The following is a 16,617-nucleotide window of genomic DNA, read 5'->3' as shown; positions in this document are numbered from 1 at the left end:
ACCCTTCTCACAAAAACAGAAGTGTTTTTAAATGGGATATTGTGTATTTCTGAGTCAGGCTTGAAAAGGATGAGCGATTGGGGGCAAAAGAGTGGGAAACTCTCTGTTATACAGGACTGGGGCTGGTTAAATGTGGGGAGCGTGTATCTGTGTGTTTTATCTGCCACTGAGAGGACCAGGCAGGCTGTCATTAATACACTCTCTGCTGCCCATGGCCCCAGCATTGCCCCAATTTTTCTAAGCCCTACAGCATTGTCATATCATTTGTCTGGCAAGGGAATTAAAGCCAGTGAATAAGAAGGCCACCTCCTGCACACCCCAGCCCCCACCCCGTAGTGGTCTGTTTCCCTTCCTTGAGCTATCTTGCCAACAACCAGATCTCCCTCCTCCACCCACCTCTCCACCATTCTCCTACACCAAAGAGTAAAGGATGATTAAAAGTCGTCTGCATGAGGTGTGGTTTCGTTCAATATGTACTGTTGGTTCTGCAAATATGCTGGCGGGACGTTGACCATGCATGTTATGGGCCATATGCCACTCTGTTGGCTGGCACGAAGTGGAAAGCCTGAAAAGCAAGGGAGGGGAAGTGGATATTTTTTCTGCTTTTGAAGCACAGGCTTTAATAAAGCAAAAAACAAAAACCCAAGAGTTTTGAGAAAAAAATATCACATAATTACAGTTTTGCTAATCCCTCATGGATTCCTTATGCTGTACACAACTTGCCTCTCAAAAAAAAAAAAAAAACAAAACAGCAAATTCATTCAACTGCCTAGGATTCGTAAAATCATGTTAAAATAAGTATATCTCATTTTCTGTGTTTGATATATCCTGGCAAAGTTATATGTAAATTGAATTTTTGCAAATTTGGCCTTATTTCAAATATTTTCAAGGTGTTTTCAATTTAAACTGGTACCATTTTGTAAAGCAAATAATAATTTGGTAATGCAAATAGTCACTCCCTAACTTATTTGTTTTGTAAGTTTGGGCTATTGTATTTACATTTTTTCTAGAAACAAGATACAGCAAGATAGATGATGGCAGACAGTAAGACACTAACAGGTAATACAAAGTAAACATTTTAAATACAAATGAAATATTTTTAGTTTTAGAAATGTAATCTTTTAGATTTTTTTTAAAACAACTTTTATCTGAAGTAAGAACTTGCACCTATCCCAAAGTAGGGCAATATGGTAAAATATTAGCATAACAAAATACTGAATTTATTCTAAGGATATAAGAGGACAATGTGTAAAAATGCATGTACCAAAAAAAAAAAAAAATCAATTGCTGCATTGTTTATAACAACAAAAAGTTAAAGGGAACCCAAAATAGAGAGGTAAATAAGAGAAGTCATTTAAATAAAAACATTATTTCATTTTTGTGCAATGTTTAGTTACACTGCTGTCAAAAGAGTGAAAGTGAGATACCATTTTCACCTACCATGTGGGCAACAGCTTGAGAGTTTGATGACCTCCTGTCCGTGAGTGTAGGGTAAGGAGGGGGTCAGAAGTGGTGTGGGTAAGTCCGTAAAACACTTCCTCACTGGGTGGCTGTCTCTGGGAGTGGCGGTAGTTTTGGGTATGATCGAGTTTGCCAGTCCACAAATATTCCGGAGACTGGGACACTGTAATCAATGTGACATCAACTTGAATTATTTATTTTAAAAATACTCCACAGCCATTGTGTATATTTAAGAGATTTAAAAAGAGATTTGAAAGAATTACACTATTTAATGAGGAAGTGTTAAAGTTTAATTTTCCTAAGATGTTTTTACTAGAAACATCTCTTACTGTTCTTTAAGGAGAAAATATGTATCCAGCTCTTTCAAAACAAGTTCTAGATAAGATCATCTTGTGTATTTGAAAGTTGGGTCGTGAATTCGCTACGTTTGGTAATACTCAGCATTACCTACTTCTTGGGTCTTTTTCAAGGAGAGGGTATACTTGCTCTCTAAAGTTGACTTGATTAAAATAAGTTAAGAATTAGTTGACAGTTCAGTTTATGGAAATGGGCTGTTATTTAAGTTGTGATCCTGAAGTTTTCCATTTGGTTACCAACTTCTTTCTTTCTTTCTTTCTTTCTTTCTTTCTTTCTTTCTTTCTTTCTTTCGTGTGCGTAGTGCAGAAAAACAGAGATAAAGAATACTCACCAGTAATCTCACCATCCTAACTTAACAAATTTTTTTGTCTATTTCCTTCCAGGAGTTTTTCTTAGAATTGTTATATTTTTTAAAATACAAAATACCACAAATATACAGAAAAATACAATAAATAATAGAATAGGACTCCTGTTTGCTTCAGTATAACAAATTAGATACCCTGAACATCCCTTGCTGAAAACAACTAAAAATGCTAAATAAAATATCAGAATTAAAAATTATTTTTAAGGGGCGCCTGGGTGGCTCAGTCGTTGAGCGTCTGCCTTTGGCTCAGGGCGTGATCCTGGAGTGTTGGGATCGAGCCCCACATCAGGCTCTTTCGCTGGGAGCCTGCTTCTTCCTCTCCCACTCCCCCTGCTTGTGTTCCCTCTCTCGCTAGCTGTCTCTCTCTCTGTCAAATAAATAAATAAATAAAATCTTTTAAAAAAAATTACTTTTAAATGCATCACTGAGCTGGTAGGAGACTATGAAATATTCAGAGGCAAATAAAGCAAGAGCAAGAACTCTGGGAGGGAACTGTGCTCTGAATTTAGCCTTCTCCGTGGAGGCATCTGAAGAGCCCTGCTGGCATTGACCTTAGGTTTTGATGATTAAGGCAAGAACCCCATCAAGGTGAAGTCTAATAGAAGACCCCCCCCACCCCGACAAAGCTAGGACCCCAGAGGGCAACGCCTTCAATATACAGGTGAACTAGGTATAAATCCACCCAAAGATGGGAGTAGCAAGGAGACTTGCTTATCTTGACTATTGTGCTGGGGGGGGGGGGGGTGGAATCTCCCTTGAAAATTTATAACTGCAAGCAAACCCACACAGGGATTTGTGGTCCAGAAGTTACATTATCTGCAGGGACCCAAAAAACCAAAATTTTATTTTCAAGTGGTTTCAGGTTTTAATTGCTTCCAGGCACATGGCAGAAATAAAAGAAATACTCTCTGGAGGAACCCACCTTCAAATTAGGCCTCAAAAAATTCCCACAATTAAACACAAGAGAATTGGCCCTGAATGTCAAAACTCACAAAACACACAAGCAATCAAGACACCATGCGGGAGATCCAAGAAACAAAATAGAAGAATCAGACACCAAATAACATTGAATATCAATCATATGTAAGATAAGTGTATTTTTAATTGGCAAAAATTAATAATAGAGGGGATTAAAATATACAAGGAAAAAAGACTAAAAGTAACGATTTTGTGAATTTGCAAAATACATAGAATTTCTAAAAATAAAAAAAATTATAATTGAATAAAAATTCCAGTGTCTTGGTTAAACAGAAGATGAGCACATTAAAAAAATGTAAGAAATTATTCATAACGTCTGAATAATGGGACTGGGAGACAAAGAGATAAAAAATATGAAAAAGAAGTCAAGAGACTTAGAGAGTAGATAAGATATTACATAAATCTAACTGTAATTTCAGAGAACAGACTCAACTTCACTCAGGGAAATGGAAAGTGAAACAATGATATGCTATGTTACCTTTCTCCTCTTAGTAAAATTCATGATACCCACTTCTGGCAGGAATATTAGACAACCAAGAAGTATTTTAGTATCTAGGGGGGGTGTAAGTTGGAACAACCACTTTGGAAAGCAATTTGGCAGTTTTTGTTTTGGTTTGGTTTGGTTTGGTTTGGTTTGGTTGTTTTTTGCAAATTACTGCATACTCTACTCCCATTCTGCAAGAAAGGAACACATATGAGTCTAGCCATTACAAAGCCCAGGGACAAGTTGTATCTCGTTCAACTGCAAGGGCATCTGCAAAGAGAATGAAAGGTAGAACTGAGGCAGTTCTGGGGATCATCTTGCTCATTCCTTCATTCGTTCAACTAATAATTACTGAAGGCCTTTTCTGTAGCCCAATAGTTTGAAGGGCTAACCTCTCCCGGCTGGAGTCAGTTCTAACTTTTTGGGGTGTGATGATACTCTGTCTGTGAATCCTCGAATCTGCTCTTTCTCCCTATAGATCTCAGGGTTTGGCTGCTTTACTGCCCTTTACACTTCCCACTAGGGAGAGTCCAGAGTACATGAAAGAAGAGCACAGTTCATTCCTCCTGTTGCTGGTGGAAAGGTGGAAACACAGTTGCAATCCTTAACTCTCCATCCTGCAAAATTCCCCTCAGTTCCGATCTTTGCCTGACTACTCCAGCTAGTCTGTCTTATGCAGTTCCCAGGCCTCATTTTCTATAGCAGTCGCTTGGTTATTAAAAATACACTTGCAAGGAAATTTCTTGTAGTGGGGTTTAACTTGAGAGGGGAGTTTCTCACTGCTTGATCATGATTTTTCATTGTTTGATGGCCAGAATGACTCTTTACATCTCATTGTATGTAGAATGTATGCAATATACTGTACACAAAGTTAATTATTAGTAAAGATTTCTTGAAAAAAAAATAAAAATATAAGACTTAGCAAAGATTGGAGAATTATTTTTAAATTTTATTTACCAGTGTGGTCCCTTGGCCTTGTGTGACAGATACCTTTAACTGGAAATCCAGAGAGGAATTGGCATATGTACACCAAAATATATCATGCTACATATAGTCAAAACCTAGGCGGGGGTACTGGGAAGCACTTCGTCCTGTAGCTATAAATTTGGTATTTTATGATTTTATAAAATTGGCTGCATCTAGCAAAATAACAGTATCTCCTGAATTGATGTATCCATACACTTGAATGTACTCTCAAATAGGCCCATTCAAAGCATTTTAAACCTTAATTTTCCAATATCAGATCTCATTTTTAATTAAGGCTTAACTTCCACTCTCCCTTGCATCTCCATAGAAGGATTAGGCCAGACCACATCACATCTGGCTGGGTCTGTGATGTCTCGGGGATTTATGAATGACAAGCGATATTAGAACTGGGGTCGTGTGCAGTCATCCTGAAATCAAAAGCTGAATGCTCCCTTCCTAGCTGCGTAGGGCTGGGGTAAACAGGTCATCAAAGGCAGCATCCTCTCTGCGCTCTCCTTCTGTTTTCTGAATCTTGTCTCATAAAAATTCAGAACCAGAATCTTGTGGCATTCTCTAATGAGTAACCTGTAATCAAAAGCAAAGCTCTTTCTTTCTTAACATTGGTTATGAAGAGGGCAAGGGAAGAAAGAGGCTGGAATGGTTGTGAGGGAGAATCAGAAGGAGACGAGGGGGCACTGGGAGTTCACCATCAGGAGAGACTGCCTTTGCACCCACCCAGGGAGACTCATGGAAAGCCAAGGTCATGTGCCTTGTCTATCGGAGTTCCCACTAATAAGATGAAAAATATGCAAACCAGCGAGTTCACACAGAAGTTCAGACATTCTTGGGGCATTACGGAGAATTATTTTGAAAACATACAATAAGATTATTGAGGGGCTGGTTTGTCAGTAAGCAACAATGGAGGCTCTGGGAATGTGAGAGCCTTTCCTGAAACCGCATTGGGGACCGTAGGTCGTGGAGGGACACTTGTCTCCCTGTGAACAGGGTTGTCTGTGTCAGGCCCATGTGTAAGGTCCATGGGACTGGGCAGCTCAGAGCTGTCTTCATTTCCTTAGTGACCGCTGCCACCGAGGCCATGTTCAGTAAGACTCCTGGGGTCATGCCCTGGCTCCTTGAAACCTTGGGCTTCTGCCTCTTCTAAGGGGAAAGTGCTGGAAAACAGGAAGGAGAGGAGCAAATATCCCTAAAGATTTCACTGGGAGAGACAGAGACCTACACATAGACCCAAAATAGCATCATAAGATAATATATGTGAATGTATTTTGAAAAATTCCACGTGCTACATAAACAAAAGTTAATACTATTTCTATATAATAGCATGGCTTAGTGGATCCACAAACTATAAGCACTGAGCTGTGGATAAGCTGGTCCTTCAAAATAGAATCAGGAGTACCATCTTACCTAATCCATAATTCAACCTTGTGGAAATTCAGCTGGAGTTTGTGGTGCATGATGGCTGGTGACCTGCCAGTAGAGTCAGAGAGCTTTATTTCTTAACATTGGTTATAGGCAGATACGAAATGAGAAAAAAGACACTAGCGTCTAATAATTCAAGTTAATATGCATCACTTTCTAATTTTCAAGGCCCTCGCACTGTGTAGCCTCAGGACTGTGTGAAATAAGTGGGGATTACTATCTCCATTTTCCAGGCAAGGAAACTGAGGCTCAGAAAGGTGGCATGGCTTGCCTCCAGGTCACAGGGCTGATGGGCAGGTGCACATTGGCTATATCATCAGTGGCCTCTAGGAAGCAATGCAGAAACGTGGCAGGATATAATTCTAAACCCAGAAAGTCAAACATTTGAACTGTAGCACCCTAGAGGCCAAAGTCCTTTCCCTATTTGCAGCTCCCAGTGTGGCTGAAAAGTGTGCCTGGGGTGAGGATGTGTTTGACTTGTGTCCATTTATGTCTCATCTGTTGTACCTTCTCTTTCAGAGCCACATGCTCTTGAATAATCTGGACAAAGGAGAGCTCGCTCCAGTATTAGGGTAATTGCAACATGGCAATACTTAGCACACTCAGCACTTTCCACCTCGATGTTATCTCATTAACCTTCCCATGTCCCAGTGAGGCATGTGCTACATGCAATGTTGCTGTAGCCTCCGTGGCTCTAGGAAAAGAGTCAGTCCTCTGAGCGCCAGGATGAGGTCCTTCGGATCTGCAGCTATTTTGCTGGGTGACCGAGGGCCTGAGACTGAGGTTTCCTTTTAAGGGGAATTACTGCAGGGCCAGTGGCAAATACTATCTATTGCTGTATTCTGAGTGCAGGTGTTTAGAAATCTCATTGCTATAAAAAGGGGTATATGCCTCTCTCTGACAACACTGAGTAACAGATAGGTGCTTTTTAAATGTCTGTTACTTAATCCTTACAACAATGTTGGAAGCAGGTATTATTATCCTCTCTATAGGAAACTGTTTATAGGAGACTCTGAGTTTAAAAACCTTGCCCAGAGACACACTGGTATTAGATGGCAGAACAGGATTTGTCCCCCGCTCCGGGTGACCTCAGAGCCTAGATGTAAGGTGCCCACATCCCGTGTAAAGGCTGGCTCTGTGCTTTGACCTCATGAGCCGAAGGCACCGAGCAAGGACCCGAACAGACCTTCTACTTGGCACCAGCTAAATGTGCAGGCGTCCCTCCATCCGGCACCAGGTGGCCGGGAGAGGGAGGCGTGAAGGGAGGGGATAAGACAGCAGCAGTCCACACGGAGCTCCTTGCAACTCCTGAGCCTCTCATCTGAAGTCAGGAAGATTTCAAAACCTGGACAGTATTTCTCGGGTTCCTGAGGCAGTTAGGGAGTGTGCGCCTCTGTGCAGCAGAGAAACAGGCAGGGGTGTGAAGGGCTTTTCAAAAGGAGAAGGGAGGAGAGAAGTTGGAGAGTCCATTTTGGGGGAGAGGAGGGAGTCCTGCCCGGTCTGTGCCAACTCCTGCTGTTCTAGTAAAAGCCTCAGAGGAGACATGCCTGGTGGGACCAGAAGAGTGTTTGTTGATTTGTGAAAAAATGGTTTTCAATACACAGAACCCGCATTTTAAGATTTGTCCTGCCAAATTTGTAAAGAAAAGAAATGCTCCAGTCGCAATGCCAGGGAAACGAAGGGCTGATGGGCACATACATAATCACATCAACAAGAAGGAACCTTTTGAAACGGATTTTGATGTGCCTTTACTGTATTTACATTAGCTTACAGAGTTGATGGGAGAGTCTCGCTAATAATAGCTTTTATATAAAATCGGCTTTAGTTGTGGTCTCAGGTTACTTAGGATCCATGCCGTAATTTCACAGCTAACAACTCAACTTGCAATATCATTTGTTGAATAGGTCCTTGAACCCAGGCCTTGGACTCAGGAATGGGTGGGCCTGAGCGGGGCTGCTCCCCACTCGCTGCCTGGTGACTTGCATACTGGGTGTACTTTAAGAGTGTTGACATGATCAGAGAAACTGACCAAATCCAATACTCACTTTTACATTCTTGCCTGAAAAAGTGAATTCAGATTAGGATCAGCTTTACTAATAAACACTCGGGAAATAATCAGCCACCTTCCCCGAGGCTACATTTCTCATGCAGTGTCCTTGTTCTGGGCATATGACTAATCTCAAAGCTCTGATAAGTAGTGTATGTTGAACATAAATTATAAACTGGATGTCATGCTGACATTTTGGCCTTATAGTGATGAAACAGGTATTTTCAGCTCTGCCAGGTCAAACTTAGAGCCTAAAGAATACTTTTGGAGGTCTGTAGCTGATTCCGCACCCACTCGAATTTCAGTAACTTATCATCTCTAAGCTAGCATAAAATTACAAACTTCAGGTAGTCATTTGGTTATTCCCATTGCCTCAAGTAGGTGAATAATAAACTGCCCAGAGACTCATGTTTTCCACTCTTGTCTTTTTCCAAAGGGACAGACTCTCATCCTTAGGGGCCTATGTTGGGGTTTTATCATTCCTCCAGGCAGAGTCTCTTAAATCCAGGCGGAGTCTCTCCTGCTTTAATTCAGTTTCCGCTCCCCATTAGGTCTTCAGAAGTCATGGGGAATAACTGTTTGATGTCCCATCCTTGAAACCCTCCATGAATTTGAAAACAGCAACCAGGTTTATCCAGAGGCTTCTCTACCATGAGACAAAATCCTGATTTGTTTTAACTTTCAATTTTGACTCTGTTTCCTCCAATAGAGGCTCCTAAATCCCCTCTGGTGTCTTTCCATTTTTATTGTGTGGTAATGTATTTCGGATGCATTCAGGGGCTCATTCTCTTTCAGTGAAAGTGTGTAGGCAGGTGACTCCAACTCAAACACACCATGGAGAAGAATGTCTCTGCTGTCTTATGTCTTCCCTCATATTGCAAGATCTCTGCAACTGTTCTGGATATTGCATGCAATCCCCGGGGAGAGAGGGCGTCTCCTCCCATGAGTCTCTCTATACTATTAAGAAAAGCCTTTTCCTAAAACTCCCCAGGTAACTTACTCTCAGATCTCATAGGCTAGAATTGGGCCCCAGGCCAGGGGAAGGGGGCTGCCAGGATTGTGCAGACCAGTCACCACTCATGCCCCCCACTTCAGCCCCACAAGAGGAGTCATTTCCTGAGCACATAGCTTTGTGGAGAGCGAAACTTCAAACAAAATCAAGGTTCTACCAGCAAGGATAAGGGGGGAGGGGTAGTGGTCGCTGTTGGGTGTGTTTGCCATGAGTGAGCAAAAATGGGGAACAAAATGATTCTCCGCATAGTTCAAAATATTAACAGTAATGCAACAAAACAAGTAATAACTGAAAACCCATTAAGTGGGAGCTGGCAGGCAGGCAAAGATGAACACCACGGGGTCCTGGACATGAAAAGCCGGCAAGCAAACGGGGCATCCCATGTCATTTCAGAATTGTGTAGTAAGGGATTAGAGAAAGGCATGCAGTGTTCTGGAAGCAGGGAGAAGGATCCCTTAGCTCAACCGAGGGGTGTGATTTCTAGGGAGAGGCCACATGGACTGGCTGTGGGTGCTGAGAATGAGTGAGAATGCATTAGGCTAAGAAAACAATGCTGGGGAGTAATTCTGTGGTATGTGACTCTCGATTTTTTAATCATTGTATAATATTTTATGTTTTATTATTATGGCTCCTCTACAGTTGATGACATAGAAAATCCCCTTCGAGCCTGAGGGTGGTGTGCACTGCAAGGATCATTTCCCATGAGTTCAGTTTTTCATATTTTGTATCTGGATGAAATCCATTTTATGATCACTGAATTCCATATTTAAACAAGAAAGCCACTCATCCAGTAGGAAAATGTGTGAGGGAGTGAAAATGAATGCAATCCTAATCATTATGATGTCACTGGCTCTGTAAACAGGTTTGTTTTTCAGTATTATAGGACAACTTTAGTAATTTGGACTGAGGAGGAATCAGTCAGAATGAGTAGAAGTCTATCACATAGAATTGTTTTGTTACTTTTACTTATGTGGATAGAATAGCGGAGACTTGCTTATGAGGAACGTGTGTTAAATTGATAAGAATGATTTCCTTAGCATATTCACTACTTCCTTAAAAATGCTCTTCAGATGGCAGGGCACCTGAGTGGCTCAGTCAGCTAAGCCTCCAACTCTTGGTTTTGACTCAGGTCATGATCTCAGGGTCATCAGATTGAACCCCACTTTGGGCCCCACAGGGGGCATGGAGCCTGCTTTAGATTTTCTCCCTCTCCTTTGGCCCCTCCCCCCATGCTCTCTCTATCTCTTTCTCTCTCTCTCTCTAAAAAAAATGCTCTTCAGATGACAAGAAACACTGGAAAACAAACTCTTCTTTCCTCCTGCATTTTTTTTTCTTTAACAGATGTAAACTTTAGCCTGGTTTGTGCTGAGTTTATTAGAGAATTATGAATATGTAAAGAATAATTGCTTTTTTAAACCTTTGTTAGATCCATCCTTGGAATTCAGTAGGCATGTTTTCATGAGAATATAGTCCTCCTCTTACAAACTAATGAAAGATAACTATACTAATAAACACCAAGCAAAGTTATAAGCAGGCAATTCAGGGTAACAAATCATATAAGACAGGGTTAGATTCCTTAACAATCAAAGAATGAAAACTAAAGCAAGATATCAATGGACAAATCAGCAAAAGATTTTATAAAAGTATAAATTATGCTCAGGGCTGGTGAGAGAGTGGAGACATGAGCACTAATGTTTTATTCTGTATACAGAGATGTATGTATGAGGATGTTTACTCTAGGACCATTTGTTTTAATACAAAATTTTAAAACAACTTAAATGTCCATTAACAGAACACTGTTAAATAATGGTATATTCACACAATGGAATATTAGACATCTGTCAAAAACAACAAGGTATCTCTGTATACACTGAGTCTTCAAAATTTCAAGACGTATTACATACAGCAAGCAAGGTACAGAACAGAGTAAGAGTTATCTATATGTACGTGTATGGAGAGTTAGTAATTACATTTTTACATTTCTTTTTTTTTTTTTAAGATTTTATTTATTTATTCGATAGAGATAGAGACAGCCAGCGAGAGAGGGAACACAAGCAGGGGGAGTGGGAGAGGAAGAAGCAGGCTCATAGCAGAAGAGCCTGATGTGGGGCTCAATCCCATAATGCTGGGATCACTCCCTGAGCCGAAGGCAGACGCTTAACCGCTGTGCCCCCCAGGCGCCCCACATTTTTACATTTCTGAAAGAAAATATAGGAAACTGTTACAGTAGTTAAATAATGGTTACCTTCAGGGAAAAGGACTAGAGGTAAAGGATGGAAGACTTTTGCTTTTCACTTTATACTTTTATGTATGGTTTGAATCTGTGCCAGAATTGCTTTATTTTAAAAGATGAAATGTAGTTAAAAAAAAAAAGTTACATCTTCATGGTTTGACATGGGAAAATATCTGCACTATAGGAAGAGAAAGTATAGAAAAGTCAGAATATTATGACCCTGGTAGTGATCCTATTTATATCTAGATAAAGCTGTAGACCTACATAGTGTTTGTATTAAGCAGTCTGGACGAAAAGAACTTGAACCATCGTCAATGTGGCTGCCCCATAGCCAAGGTAGAGAAATACTGACATTGTAGAAACCTTCATTTTCTCTGTACTGTTTACTTTTGTACAGTGCTAGTGAATTATCAGAAAGAAAAACACAAATTTTTCCAAGTGAGGGGAAAACTTAAAAAAAAAGAGAAAGAAAGAAAGAAAGAAAGAAAGAAAGAAAGAAAGAAAGAAAGAGAAAGAAAGAAAGGAAATCCAGTCCTCCCACTCCCTTTTGCACAAAGTGCTCCCGTCTGCTCCATGCAAAAACAAGGGTTTGGCTGGCTCTCACCTGGCTCATCCAGCTTACTCTCACCTCCTTCCCTTTTAAATCCCACCTGCCAGGGAAGCCTTTGTAGTTGGACTGGGATCTCTCCTCTGATCCAACTTATCTACCAAAGGCTGACCCAACTAGAAAAACTGGAAAATAAAAATCAAAAACAGAACGTTCAAACGAGACGCTGAAAACTAGCCCAACCTGTATGTGAAATCAACGTGTCTTATCCGTGTACCACCAGTTTGCCCAGCCCGCTGGAAGGATGGGAGACCCAGGCCCCCGTGCGTCCCCCTGCAATTTGAACCCCGTCATTTTTCTCACCTACTCATCATATCTGTTTCCCTAATTTAGGAGGCTGATAAGAGAATCTGGTGAGGCAGGAGGAGTGCTGTGGAAAGAAAAGGTGATTAACCACGTCATTGTGTGAGCCCTGGAGGATAAGATTTGTATCGTGCGTTTGGTATGAATATTGCCTAGAAAATTAGGAGAACCCAAGATGTTCATTAACACAAATGTGCTCTGATTTTATGAAGAAAATGCAGTGATGATCCAATCCCGACAATTTCTCTTTTCGATTATTTTTCATTTCAGGATCTCAGCACTCTTAAATGTCACTTTCAGTCTTACATCACAGCTGTACCATAAGGAGTGTGAATTACTACTGGGCCACCAATAGTACTTGTGTTGACACATTTTCCAGCACTTCTCCCCCTCCCCATTAATAATGAGGAGAAGTTCCTTGTCACTGGTGAGAGCCACGGTAACAGCAAGGAAAAGCAGCCCCAATGTGTCCAGGCGCTGGGAGTTTAGGAAAGAAACCTCGGGTAAAAGTACAAATCAGATGACCACTTCTTTCAGGGAAACTGGAAGAGGGGACTGAGCAGCCCACATGAGGGGAAGGGGCCAAGCAGAGGTTTCTAAAACCAAGGCAACGATTTAACCTACCACGCAGCTCTTCTTTACCATTTTTGGATCTTGTTATTACTCTAGTTCCAGAATATTCCACCAAACAAGAGAGAGCAGTTTTCCTTGTAAGTTGAGACAATATTTAAAGGGCAAGGTTGTTTACTGGTACTGGCTGAATTGTGTCCCCCAAAATAGATACGCTGAAGTGCTAACCCCCTAAGGTCAGAATGTGACCTCATTTGGAAAAAGGGTCTTTACAGATTTAATCAATTGAAAACGAGACTGTTGACTGGTGTCCTTATAAAAAGGGGAAATTTGGACAGAGACAGTCGACCAGAGGGAAGAAGATGAAGACACAGGGAGAACACAGTGAGGGGACAGAGGAATGGAGTGCTGATGCCTCTGTAAGCCAGGAAATGCCTGAGGCTACCAGAAGCTGGGAGAGAGGCCTGGAACAGACCCTTCCCCAGAGTCTCCAGAGGGAGCATGGCCCTACCCACACCTTGATTTTGGACTCCAGGCCTTCAGAGCTGGGAGACAATAAGTTCCTATTTATTAAGTAGCTACCTGCCCACTTGATGATACTCTTATGGCAGCTGTAGGAGACTAATACATTCACTCAAGTCATGCATCCTTACCAATGGTCAGAAAAAAGGAAGGGAGAAACCTTAGCCCATTCCAGCCATTCAGGAGTGGCTTTTCCACTATGGTGGTAGATTTTTCTGGAAACACTCAGCCTGGAGATAGTTCTCTTTCTGTGAAATGCAGAGAGCCAGTAAACAGGGCCCCCTGCTCAGAGAGTCTGCCTCTCCTTTTCCCTCTGCCCCTCCTCCACTTGCCCGCTCTCTCTCAAATAAATAAATAAAATCTTAAAAAAAAAAAAAAAAAAAAAAAAGCACAACATTTTTACCAAATGGAGACAGAGAGAGTGATAGGGCTCACAAAGGGAATGAAAGTCCTAAGACCAGGCAGTGACCCATCTAATGCCAACCATGGAGACAGGAATTAGGGGCAAGAGGGTTCACAAGCAGAACAGACCTGAAAAATCTCAAGAATACCAGGAACTGGACCTTATCTGGCCAAGGACTTTTTCCTTTTGGTTTGTTTCTTCTTTTTTTTTACTTAAAAATTTTCTTGGGAAGAATCACTGTTAAATTGGAACGCCATTGCTTAATATTTGTATGTATATTTGTGGGAATATAATTTATTCCTGACTCTGTGTGTGTGTGTGTGTGTGTGTGTGTGTGTGTGTGTGTGTATGTGTGATTCTGTTACATGGATTCAGTTCTCAGCTCATCCTTTTGTTATCTTTTTAAAAGAAGCCTGGAAACAAAACCAAAAATCCTCAAATGTTATTAGAGGTCCCCTTGTGAAGGCAGCCCTGAGCGGGCCGACCCCAGGCCTAAAGCCGCCTTACCAGGAAGGCTGGCTGCCCCAGGATGCGCTCTGCTCACACCAACCACATCTGTGCAAGGTTGGACAAAGGCCTCAGCCCTGAAGCTTTGTTTTCATTGTCCTAAGACCCAGCTCTTCTCTCTTTTGTCTTAAGAGTAGGCCAGGGTGGGAGGAGCAGAGAGACTGACATCAGAGAGGATCCTAGCAAACAATGTTACAAATTTAGGGTAATTTCCCCTATTTACCTCACCCTAAAAAGGAAAAAAAAAAAAAAAAACCGACTTCTTTTGTCAAATTAAAAAACATGTGAAAAGTGCAGGTTTGTTGTTGTTTTGAAGATTTTGAACAGAGGAGGTGTTTTCCTTGGTACTCAGTTTCAAAATCAACACACTGACACCTGCCTGAAAAAGGAAAAACGAAGTCAGCGCTGTCATCATCCTTCCCCAGCAGCGCTCCAAAGCGAAATGAAAAGCGTCTCCTTGGCCCCTGCTGCCCCCGAGCTAATGACTGCACAATGCTCCAGCAGCCGCCCTGGCCACCCACGGCCACCCTCATCACCCCAAGTGTCGAGAGGGGAAGGAGGAAAGGTCACGTTGTTTGCACATTTGGTCTTCTTACCACTTCTACTGGGCTGGAGAAATTGTTTTTCTGAGAGTCGGTTGTTCATCTGGCTTTTAAAAACTTATTATGCTTCCTTTTTTTCGTCTTCTTCTTCTATTTCCTGAAGGATAAGAGAGAAGCAAACTTTCCACAGTGGTGACTGTCACGGATTTTTCCTCTGCTGTACAACTGAGTGGCAGCAAGGCAGTTCTAAAAGGCGTGATTTATTTATAAACGTATCTGGAAATATTTAAAAATAAAAAAATGCCAAAAGTGGAGCTGGGTCACAGCCAAGTCTCGAGAAGGAAGATGTGTATTCTGGAAGGGGGGCATTAACACCCTGCCAGAGGTGGTTTTGAAGTAATTTAGGATCAACTGGAAACATTGATTATACTTACCTTCAGTATCTGATCCTTGTGACCTTTGGTTTTAGGTGCTGGATAATCTAGGTTCTAGCTTGCTGGGAAGCTGATCTGAGTGCCTCTTCTCTTGAAACGTAGTCCTGTTTTGCAGAGTCTCAGATGAATGCTGACCCGGTGGTATTTAAGGAACAGCTTCGCTCCGTTTGTCGCTGCCCCAGGACTCACCTTTACTTCCTCCGGCTTCCTTCCCTTTGTGTTGGCTGGGTCCCTGGCTGCTACACTTGCAGATGGTGGAGGAGACTGCCCAGGGATCCTGGGAGGATGGGGAAGTCGTTAGCATGACTAAATGTGCCCTTCCCGGGTTCAGTCCGTCACCTTTCTATTCTCTTGCTATTCTGTTCTTTCTCTTCCAGTCTAGACGGAGCCCTTCTTCAGTGGCTTGAAGTCGGGGGTAGGGAAGGAATGTTTGGTCAAAGGGCATCGAGATGGGAACAGGAGAATCAAGGAGAGGAAACAAGGGGCCCAGAGATAAAGAAATCAGAGCTAGAAAAAGAGAAATAAATAGAAACAAAGGCGATGAATAATAATACCCGATAGAAAATAGGGAGCAACGTGATGAAGAAGTGAGACACAGAGATGGTCCTGCAGAAGGAGACAATTCAAAAATAGAAAAATGTGAGAAACCTGAACACAAACAAACTTAGAAGCACATACAGGAAAGGAAAGAACCAAATGGAAGTAAGAAATAGAACCCCAAACAGGAAGGACGTCTGAATGAGAAATGTGATTGAGGGAAGGAACAGAGAAGCCTTTGTGGCGCGTTTGTAGACCAGAGGGAGAACGACAGAACAGAGGGAATCCAGGAGTGTTTATTCCTTGCACCTAGCAAACAAAAATTTCATTATTTTTTAATCATGGAAGAAATAGCTCTGAGAGCACCGGGCCTTTCATGCTATCGGTCTGTCTCTCACTCATCTTAATCCCTTAGGACTCCTTCAGAAGTGTAAGGAAACCCAGCATGAGGAAAACCACATTTCCACCCAGGTGACTTTTATATAAAGTTTATTTTAGATAAGTTCTCACAGTCCTTGAAGCTGAGTTCCCTGTCCCGGGTGGTAAACGATCTCGAGGTTTTTAGTGTCTATAAATCCCGGGGTAAATGACAAAAATATCTTGGTTCCTGGGGCACCTGGGTGGCTCAGTTGGTTAAGCTTCTGCCTTCGGCTCAGGTCATGATCCCAAGTCCTGGGATCCAGCCCCACATCGGGCTCCCTGCTCATCGAGGAGTCTGCTTCTCCCTCTGCCTCTGCCTGCCTCTCTGCCTGCTTGTGCTCTCTCTCTCTTGCTCTCTCTCAAATAAATAAATAAAATCTTAAAAAAAAAAAATCTTGGTTCCCAAAAATCTGGATAAAAAAATGAAATAATT

General features: G+C 41.8%; 1 long non-coding RNA gene across 14 annotated transcripts in view; it reads left to right on the top strand.

Annotated features, from left to right (window-relative positions):
• LOC123790166 (uncharacterized) overlaps positions 1-16,617 on the top strand; it is a 129,364-nt gene that overhangs the window by 71,271 nt on the left and 41,476 nt on the right. For 12 of the 14 annotated variants that reach the window (XR_015724507.1, XR_015724512.1, XR_015724514.1 and 9 more), the window contains one exon: positions 1,011-1,059. The exons of the other annotated variants lie outside the window; for them this stretch is intronic. This is a non-coding gene — a long non-coding RNA (uncharacterized LOC123790166). The remainder of the gene's footprint in view (positions 1-1,010; positions 1,060-16,617) is intronic. 14 annotated transcript variants of the gene reach the window in all.

This window comes from Ursus americanus, chromosome 5 (genome assembly GCF_024610735.1).
Source record: "Ursus americanus isolate L20-20 chromosome 5, mUrsAme1.1.p, whole genome shotgun sequence".
Classification (NCBI taxonomy): domain Eukaryota; kingdom Metazoa; phylum Chordata; class Mammalia; order Carnivora; family Ursidae; genus Ursus; species Ursus americanus.
The sequence above is the reverse complement of the archived record's forward strand: the minus strand, read 5'-3'. Positions and strand labels throughout refer to the sequence as shown.